The sequence below is a fragment of the Panthera uncia genome, unplaced genomic scaffold, assembly GCF_023721935.1.
Source record: "Panthera uncia isolate 11264 unplaced genomic scaffold, Puncia_PCG_1.0 HiC_scaffold_2104, whole genome shotgun sequence".
Taxonomy (NCBI): Eukaryota; Metazoa; Chordata; class Mammalia; order Carnivora; family Felidae; genus Panthera; species Panthera uncia.
Window position 1 is genome coordinate 1 of NW_026058805.1, and position 10664 is coordinate 10664.

Here is a 10664-nt window from a genome sequence, read left to right on the forward strand (position 1 = left end):
TGACATCCAGAAAGAGCTTGGGTGATGGTGTTTTACAACTTGAACCTTCAAAAGATAATGCCTGGGACTTGATAATAATATATTAGGATTGTCAAGTAGATCTGCAAGGAGCATTGGGATTATGATGACCACAGTTTGGTTTAGTGGTGCTTCAATAAGTAAAACCCATTTTGGAGAATTAAAATAACATCACAGTCATACTCGTAGTAATAAAGTAAAGTAATGATGACCTATTCTAAGGTGACAACTAGGGAAGGAGGTAAAAAGGTCCTGATCTCTTAGGCCCAGGCAGCTGCTGCATAATGCTACAAGCACTGTATTTGAAATCAAAAGACATGCTAGCATCTTGGTTCCGTCACTTCCTAGCTGTGGGATCTTGGAAAAACTTGCTTGAATGTCAATGACCTCATTCCTAAAAATGGCACTAATTCCCACCTCTTGGTTATGTGTAATGAACAAATGTGGCAACGTTTTGTAACCTGTAAGGGGTGCTATAGAAAGAGAAGACAAAATGATCACAGTGGCATGTATTGACTTACTAAATATTGAGGATACTTTAAAAAAAAAATATTGAGGATACTTTTTGGGTGAATGTTTGTTTATTGTTGAGAGGGATGTGGGGGGACAGAAGATCCAAAGCAGGCTCTGCACTGAGAGCAAGGAGCCCAATGCAGGACTTGAACTCATGAACTGTGAGAACATGAGCTGAGCCAAAGTCGGGCGCCTAATCGACGAAGTCACCCAGGCCCCCCAAGAATACTTGTTTTAAATGTGAAGATGTCTGAAGGCCAATAAAATGGCCGTAGTGTCCAGAAAAGAATGGGAAAGTTAGAATGGGTTTTGGATTTTCTAATTTGGGGCAAGATATTCCTTGCCCTTTGTTTTGTTTTGTTGCTCAGCAGTAGAGGATCTGATGACCTATGCCTTCCATGAACAAAGCATAATTTCTCTAGATGTGTGTCACCTAACAGGGACATCATGAACCACTATATAGTCTTCACACTGGGATCATCCTCCTCTGTGATGTGTGGTGGGTCTAGATAGACTCTCTAGCAATGGAAGGAGAGTTTCAAGAGGTTAGAACTTTATCAAACTGGAATGCCAAATCCTTCTTCCTTAACTTCCCATTGGAACTAAGGCCAGGGAGAGTCGGTTTGCTATGGTTTGGCCATGCTGCAGAGTACAATAGCTATAGAGCACACTTTGTGAGGGGGTGTTTCGTCCCAAAACTGAACAGTCTGAAACGAAGGGCTGGGGAAGTTCTGCCGTGTTATAGCAAAAATAAACATACTCTCTTTTAACTCCTCTAGTAGTGGAAGTCCAGAAAAATCATGCTAGTTTCAGTTTGACATTGTCAGCTTAGGGTAAACATTCACCTAACGATACCATTTTCCTACAGCGTCATAGAGTCGGTCAGTGATGGTCCTTGTAAACATCAGTTCACCTGTAGGTATTAAATTCTGATAAAACCCATTCTTGCTTTTGGTCAATATAGAGAAGAAGGTAAGATTTCTTAGTGCTTTAAGCCTACCAATGGTATAATTACCATTCAGTGTAGTGTGGTTTCCAGGTGTGGTCCCAAAGCAATACTTTTTCACAAATCATAAGCCGTACACTTGTAACTTCCTATATTTTTCGATTGTTGATTTAACATGTATTTTGCTTTCTCCTTTAGGAGGAGATAAGAATGCTGAGGAAGACTCTATAACCAGGTAGGATTTTTATGGATTTGTAAAAAATGACATTTGTTGGGGCACCTGGGGCACCTGGGTGGCTCAGTGGGTTAAGGGTGTGACTCTTGATTTCAACTCAGGTTTGTGAGTTCAAGCCCCACGTCGGGTTTTGCGCTGACAGCCTCCTCGGGGTATCTTTCCCTCTTTCTGTGTGCACTCACTCTCCAAGTATAAAGGAATGAAATGAAACGGAAAATGAAAGGAAAGGGAATGAAATGAATGAACTGAAAATTATGTGTTTCCTCAGGGAACGCAGACAACAAAAGCATTTGTTGAGTGTTCTACCCTGGACAAGACACTATATCCTATGCGTAACATCTGTTAAGTTATACATTCATTGCATAGCTTTGCAAAGTAGCTGTGTTATTGTAGCCTACTTTTTATTACTTTAGCAGCTGTGGTTCAGGGAGGTTGATTACTCGACCCATGATTCCATAGTTAATGAGTAGCTGACCCGGGGGTTTGCCCATCAGCCTGTGTAGCTTCCACATCCATTCTCTGGTTCCTCAGCAGCACTGAGGTGAAGACACAGATCCTAGGGCAGATCAACTCAGAATGTCAAAGGTAATGATGTCCGAACTCCAATTTAGGGTTTTCTTAAGAAACCACATTAGTCTAAGCATTTGCCCTTATATGTTTGACCACTAGTACTAAAAAGTAATTAGTGCGGTGGTAACTAGTCCCTTGTTTTTACCATCAGAGATTTTAGGGTGGATGTCAGCTATGGCCATGGTGTCACGGCTTTTACATAATAAGTTCTAGCCAGGCATTTCCTTAGATGTGGTGATATCCCCTCTTCTTGAGACAAATGAGTTTTCTGTAAGGGAAGGATATCTAGTTGTAGACCATGTTTCGTTAATTAAATTCAGCCTCAGTTTTGAGGATATTGCTCTATGATTCTCTGTTGCCTAAGTTCCCAGTCTGGTTTCCCTTTGGGCTAGTACCCTTGACTTGTTCTAGGAAGCTTTTTTTCTTTTTTTGGAGATGTTTTTTCCCATGACTTTTCTGTACTGTGTTTTTGCCTTTTTACTTTCTTCTCTGGCTTTCTTGGTATTTCTTTTTTTTCCATTAGTTTTTCTACTTCTGCCATCTAAGGACTCTCCATATTTCCAGAGGCCAAATCAAAAGCACTTAGAATCTCAAGATATAGGGATCCCCAGAGATTAATTCATCAAAATACCCTCTGGTACTTCAACCTATGTTTAACCTCCTTGCCCAATGGTTGTTTCCGTGGAGAATTTGAAACTCAAAAGAGATTGAAGTGACCTATTTGGATATGATAAGTGACAGAAATGAGATTTAAATTCGGGTTCTTTTCTTTCTTTTCTTTTCTTTTCTTTTCTTTTCTTTTCTTTTCTTTTCGTTTTCACCTTGCAGGCAAATGTTTTAATAATAGAAAGCTGGGGAGCGGGTCTAATGAATACAATGAAGGAGGGTAAGAATCAAATTAGCAGAGGAGACCAGGTTTCAAGAAGAACAACACTGAGCTGGATAGGAATAAGAGTTTTAGAAAAGATGTCAGAAGATGGGGGTTTATGCCAAATGAGATAAAGGTGAATGACAGGAATGAAGGACCCAGGATTAGGGGAGTTGCTTAGAAAGGCATATTCAAATAGAGAGTTCAAGAGGGTCCTGACCAGGTTTCTGCTTTTGTGTCTGTTGGTTTCATTGAAGGTGCGAGCATACTTCAGATTTTCTGTTGAGAGAGATTGAAAATCATTTGAGCTGCTGGGAAGAGTCTGTTTACAGCAAAGAGAAATAGGATATCATCTACTTGCACCCCCACTTAGGGAGGATGGCTTAGATCCTCTCAAGGAATTGGGGGTTGGATGTGGAGATTCTGAACTACAGAGATGTATGGCCCAAGGCAAGCTGTCTCCTCACTCCACCTCTATTCCTGAATCTGTGATGCCCTTCCCATGTACCTGTAGGGCTGGGTAGAGGTAAGACTGACTTGTCAAATCAGTAAGGGAGCTTCATCTGGATAGGTGATAACATGCCTATGTTGAGGTGACTGTGTGGATGACTGAGACTCCCAATTAGCTTGTTCTCCAGGAGCAGGACATGGCTCCTACCCTCGGTCATTTGAGCCCATCCTTCTTTTAGGAGTCTGTGCCTTCATAGGCTAAAGATTGAAAGGTTGGAGAATGCCACTGAACCATGCTGAAGAGTGATGGAGGAGTGGGAGCTCATAGGGAAGAAAATATTCAGGCAGCGAATAGAGAAATAGAGGCACAACTACCGGGACCATTTTGATCGCAGTCTCTCTCCTTGGGTAGCTGAATGCCCCTGAAGGTTTTTAAGGACTTGATAGTTATTATGGACCTCAATACGGCAAGACCAGTGTAGGAACAAAGTTGGCCTTGGGAACTTTTAATCTTTTAATCTCTAGTTGGTACTTCCACTCATAACATAGAAACCTTGACTTTGGTATATTTACTTAAACGGAGGTCTACCTGACACACAATGTAATGTGTGATGCAAAACTCTGGATGTTCCTCCATGCTCGCCATAAGTGTCGCTCCCATCTGTTAATGTATAATGCTATTACGGTATCACTGACTAGATTCCCTATGCTATACCTTTGAGCCTTGTGATTTATTCATTCTATGACTGGAACCCTGAACTTCCCTCTCCCCTTCACCCACTTTGTCCATCCCCCCACCTCCCCTCCCTTCTGGCAACAGTCAATTCTCTGCAATTATGGGTCTGTTTCTGCTTTTTCTCTGTTTGTTCATTTGTTCCCTTCATTAGATTCTACATAGAAGTGAAATCATATAGGATTTGTGTTTCTCTGTCTGACTTTTTTCACTTACCCTCATACCGTCTAGGTATATCCATGATGTTGCAGATGGCAAGATCTCATTCTGGTTTATAGCTGCGTAATATTCCATTGTGTGTGTCTGTGTGTGCGTCTGTGTGTGTGTGTGTGTGGTGTGTTCATGTATTGGTGTTCACTTGGGTTGCTTCCATATCTTGTCTATTGTCAATAATGCTATAATAAAGATAGGGTTGCATATATCTTTTCAAATTAGTATTTCCATTTCCCTTGGGTAAATAAATACCCAGTAGTGGAATTACTGGATTCTATGGTATTTGTATTTTTTTTTTTATTTGTTGAGGCCCGTCTATACTGGCTTTCGCTGTGGCGATAAAAATTTACATCCCATGAACAGTGCACAAGGGTTGTTTTTCTCCACGCCCTGAGTAACCCTTGTTGTTTCCTGTGTGTTGAAACTGAGCCATTCTGACAAATGTGAGGTGAGAAGTCATTGTGGTAACTTTTATACATTTAATTTTCAACCATTTCAGAGAATTCCCTGCCTGTCACACTTGGTTATGGAAACTCAGACTGGGTCTTTCCTGGAGATTTCACAGGATAGGAGAGGTGGAGGCAAAATAGCGAACTGAAAGCTGTTTTAAAACAGGGTCCAAATTTTGAAAGACCTATACTCTGGAAACCGTAAAACACTAATGGAAGAAATTGAAGGTGACGGAAAAAGAGACACATCCGATGCTCATAGATGGGAAGAACATGTATTTTTAAAGTGTGTACACTACCCAAAGCAATCTACAGATGTAATGTAATCCCTGTCAACATACCAACAGCATTTGTCACAGAGCTATACAAACAATCCTCACCGTTATAGAGAACCACAAAAGACCTTGGATGGTCAAAGTAATATTGCAAAAGAGGAAAACTGGAGGTATCGTAATCTCAGATTTCAGGTTTTATTCCAAAGCTGTAGTAATCCAAACAGTATGGTGGGTACTGGCGTAAAAAACAGCCACATAGCTCAATGGAATAGAACTGAAAACCCAGAAAGAAATCCACAACTGTTGGGCAGTTAATCTTCCACAAACAGGAAAGACTATCCAGTGGGGAAAAGGCAGTCTCTTCACCAAATGGGGTTGGGAAAACTGGACAAGCCACATGCCAAAGAATGAACCTGGACCAATTTCTTTACCATAGACAGAAATAAAATCAAAATGAATTAAAGACCTAAGTGTGAGACCTGAAACCATAACAAATCCTTGAAGAGAGCACAGGCCATCATTTCCCTGTCTTTGGCTGTAGCAACATTTTACTAGTTATGTTTCCTGAGCCAAGGGAAATAAAGCAAGAATAACTATGGGGACTACATCAAACTACAAAGCTTTTGCACAGTGAAGGAAACCATCAAAACTAAAGGGAACCTCTGGGATGGGAGAACACATTTTCAAATGTTTTGCAAAGCCAGTAAAGGGTTAGTATTCACAATGTATAAAATATTGATACAAGTCAACATCCCCCGCCTCCAGAAAAGCCCAGTTTAAACATGAGCAGAAGACATAACCAGACATTTTTCCACAGACAACATACAGATGGTCAACAGACACCTGAAAAGATTCTCCCCAAAACTGCAACGAGATACCACGTTCACACCTGTCGGAATGGCTAAATTCCCAGACACAAGAAGCAAGTGTTTGCGAGGATGTGGAGACAGAGGAAACCTCTTGCACTGTTGGTGGAAATGCAAACGGCTGTGGCCCCTGTGGAAAACAGTATGGAGGTTCCTCAAAAAATTACAAACAGAACTCTCCTATGATCCAGTAATTGCACTCCTGGATACTACCCAAAAGAATACAGAAACACGAATTCCATGGGACACACCCACGTCTGTGTTTATTGCAGCATTATTTCCAATAGCCAGCGCAAGCGTCCATTGACAAATGAGTGAACGAAGAAGTCCTATATGTACGTATGTATGTGTGTGTGTATATGTATATCCATACACTGACACACACACACACACACTCACACTGGAATATTACTCAGCCATAAAACAATGAAACCTTGTCTTTTGCAATGACCTGGTTGAAGCCCAAGAGTCGTAGGGTAAGCAAAGTCAGGGAAAGACAAATACCATATGGTTTTACTCATGTAGCACTTAAGAAACAACAAATGAGCAAAGGGAGAAAAAAAAGGGAGAGACAAACCAAGAAATAGGCCCTTAACTGCAGAACAAACAGATGGTTCTCAGGAGGTGAGTGGTGGGAGGGGTGAAAGAGGTGATGGGGATGAAGGAGTGCCCTTGTCATGATGAGCACGGGGTGAGTATGGAGTTGGTGAATCACTGTATTGTACCACTTAAATTAATATAACACTGGATGTTACTATTACTGGAATTAAAATAAAACTTAATGAAAAAAACAGAGGCCAACTTTTAATTACACCAAGAAACTTTGTTGAGTAAACAGATAGCTGACCTTTCCCTCATTTTTGAAATTTTGTTTTTAATAAATGAACATGTTGTTGTTGTATATTTTTGCTCTAAAGGCTTTCCGACAAACCTGGTCCTGATGATTCATGGCCTACATCGGCTAGCCAAGACTTCGATTTTGGTACCAAGGTAAAGTACCCTCCTGTGAAACTCACTTTCCTGCTCTGAATTTAGTTGTCTCCCTTATTTACTCTGAAAATTTAACAGTAGCCTGTGTATCATCATTTTATGTGTGTAATGGAAAGTTAGCAAGAACAAACCACTTTACAGATACATGACGCGTTGAATGTTTTGTTTTGTTTTGTTTTACTCTGGTAAATCCTAGAGGTGGAGTGTAGGCTGATCAAAGAATGGGCTGGAAAATAAATATATAATGACCGTGAAATTATATCGGGAAAAGCTTTCCCATAATGGAGGAAATACGACATTTGGTTAAGGATAAGGATTCTTACTGTGATAGTAGCATGACCGATAATACTCATGCCTAAATGAAATCTTATTGGATCCAAGTATCTATTGTAGGTTGCCCCCGGCCCCGGGCAAGTTTTATTTTGGTGAGACACAGGATTTTCCTTTCTCTCTATCCTTTGTTCTACATTTAGACTGAAATAATATTAGAAAATTTAGAAGCTTAGATGTTTATGTTATTTCTCAACATTTACCTTACAAAGCTGTTCCCTGTATTTTTGAAATAACTCCACGAAGAGTAAGTTACAATCGTGCATCTCCCTGAAGGATACGTATTTTGCTGAAAAGAGTAGCTCTATGAGCAGAGGCTCTTCATAGCCAAGTTGTCAAATTTCTAATTTCAGAAATCTTTCCTATTCTAGCTTTTAAAACTATCTCCTCCTAGTCCTTGTGTCTGATTCTAAAATTTAAAGTTTCAGACATCTGATATTTATTTAAATATTCATTTCAAAGTCCCTAAATCATTATAAGCTACTGGAGGTTAGGAAACATACTTGTTTGACTCGTGGAGCTCCTAGAATAAAGTCTTGCTTGGAAGAAGCAATGTCATAGTTTTTGAATGTGAATAAATGAGTAGGGAAATGGAATTCCGTAGAATGGAATTTGAAAAGTAACGAAATACGCATGATATATCACAATTAAATATGTGAATTTAAAAAGTAAGGCTTCAGTTTATATTCCGTTTTAGTGTTTAATATGTATCAACGCAAATGAATTCTATTGAGGAAATCAGGAGTTACATCAGAAAGAAGGTGAAAGTATGTTTTTAGTATCCTCCCATTGTGAGCTTAGAAATGCAGAGAAAAACTCCTCAGCCTTTGTTTTGTTAACCCCATCCGTGTCCCATTACATACATCCTTTGTAGGTTCACATTTCTTCCTAGAATTCTCATTCCAATTCTTTCTCCATAGTGAAAGTTGATGTGTTAGGAACCTTTCTTTTTCTGTTCTTTTGTTAGTCTAGTAATAATTTATAGCTTTTAGGAAGTGATAGATGCCAGTAATTGAGCAATTTTTTATAGTGAAAAAAATTAAATTCTTTATTACAGTGTTCATAACCAGATAACTGTAGAGTGATACAAGTCAGTATTATTTGGGATATACTGTGAATCGAAGCCTCTGTTTTACATATAGGCTTTATATATATCTTTCAAAGGTTTAAAAGAGACTATTGTTCATAGTATATGCCCAACCCTACTTATGTACCTTTAAAAAGTGTATGTTGTTTCCATTTACCTTATTTTGCTCACATTTTTCCTTTTCTTCCTTGTCTTAAGCTCATGCTTGACTGATTGGTCATGTCTTATTTTTTTTCCTTTTTTCTTCTTTTCCCCCCATGCTTTTTAAGGTATTTTTGATGTTTTTAAAGTTTATTTATTTTGGAGCAAGAGAGAAACAGAGTGCAAGCAGGGTAGGGACAGAGACAGAGGGAGACACAGAATCCAAAGCAGGCTCCAGGCTCCGAGCTGTCAACACAGAGCTCAATGTGGGGCTCAAACCCACAAACCGTGAGATCATGATTCATGAGCTGAAGTTGGACGCTGAACTGACTGAGCCACCTACGTGTTCCCCCCACCATGCTCTTTTTTAATCTTTTACCCCTACCCTAATGTTTCCTTGCAGAAAACATTTCTTTAGGGTCTGTTCTTTTAGTACATCACTTTCTGTCAACTCCATTGTCAACATACTGGTTATGGAATTGTACTGTCTGTGTGTGGTTTTCATCCATGACTCATTGCCCCACAAGGTTTCTTATTCTTTTTTCCTCTTTGTTGGAAGGAGCTGAGCTAAATGTTTTTGTAATGTTTGTATTTCTCTTGGAAAGGGAGGGAGAGAGAGAGAGAGAACGAGCAAGTGCTCGTAGGGAGGGGCAGACAGAGAGGGAAGGAGGGAATCTCAAGCAGGTTCCGCGCTGTCACCACAGAGCCCGATGTGTGCCTTGAACCCCACTAACCGTGAGTTCATGATCGGAGCTGAAATCAAAAGTTGGTCATGTAACTGACTGAGCCACCCAGGCGTCCCAGAAGGAGCTACATTTAAACAGTCATATTTGACTTTAGTGTTTTGAGAAACAGAAGCAACTTAAACTGTTTGCAATTCCAACTTACTTACATAAGATACTACTGAAAAGTAAGTTTGTACGTTTTCTCTTACAAGAGATAGTTCATGCCAGTATAAATCATGTGAACATTTCACAAGATAACATATTTAAATTTCTTAGTGTTAGTTTTTTCAACATGCTTTCAAATACCTAGGGTTCAGTGTGTATCTGAGGTTACTTTGGTAAAGTATTTACCCGATATTAATCAGTTACAGGTACGGTGAGTAACATTTTGAGACTCCCTATGAGATCTCTTGTGTTGCTCACTACATGAGAAAATGGAGACTGGTAATAAATAGTAAACGGCATAACTGAGATTTGAGTCTACATTTGAAAGATTCCAAAGCCTGTGTTCCGTGTGTAAGGGTGCTCATTTGGTAATGGTGAATATTACAATGATTTTATCGAATTGGATTCTCGTAATCCTTAAAGCTGTTAATTCTTTTCTAGAATGTCCCGAAACCACGCATAGCAAAGCTACTGCATTCTTCTTGGCAGTTCATGAAAAACAGTAAGTTATTGGGAGACTTGTATTATTCACTGATTCTTGTCCATTCTTGTGTTATTCACCAATTTGAAGCGACAGATATTTTCATGTCCTCTTTACTTTGTTTTCTACTAAGTGAGAGCAAAACGTGGCACTGTGAAACCAGAAGGTGGAACCTTATCTGAGGACAACAATCCTGATTCTGAAAGTAAAGATATGGCTGAAACTCTTTCCAAACCACCAGCCAGAGTTTATGGCGATCCTCTTCCTGTTTTACCATCATCTAAATCTCTTCTGAAACCTTCTCTCAAGACGTTAGCTGTCCTTGGTCTTGCAAAGGTAAGTTGTTTTGTTGTATGCTCCCCCCACCCCATACCATCCTCTTGCTCCTTATAATGATGAAAAGGATCTTAGGAAGAAATGGAAGTCCTCAAGATCATAATAGAAATCAGTGTAATGACCACAGAGAGGAAGGTACAGGATTGAAATTTATAAAGTTTGGTGGGAGTAGACAATTCTCGGGGATGCCTTTATGGAAGCAAAGAAGGAGAAGGCAGCTGGAAAGAATAGCTAGATGCATATGAAGATGAGGAGGGGGGTGAAGGGGAAGAA

General features: G+C 39.7%; 1 long non-coding RNA gene across 2 annotated transcripts; it reads left to right on the forward strand.

Moving 5' to 3' along the window:
• The first annotated feature begins 1355 nt into the window (after positions 1-1355).
• Positions 1356-10391, forward strand: LOC125917624 (uncharacterized). Of its 2 annotated transcripts, none has more exons than XR_007456243.1 (4): positions 1356-1712; positions 7054-7126; positions 10016-10076; positions 10189-10391. It is a non-coding gene; the product is annotated as an uncharacterized LOC125917624 (long non-coding RNA). The 2 variants fall into 2 exon arrangements; XR_007456244.1 differs by lacking the exon at positions 1356-1712 and adding an exon at positions 1964-2297.
• The last annotated feature ends 273 nt before the right edge of the window (positions 10392-10664 follow it).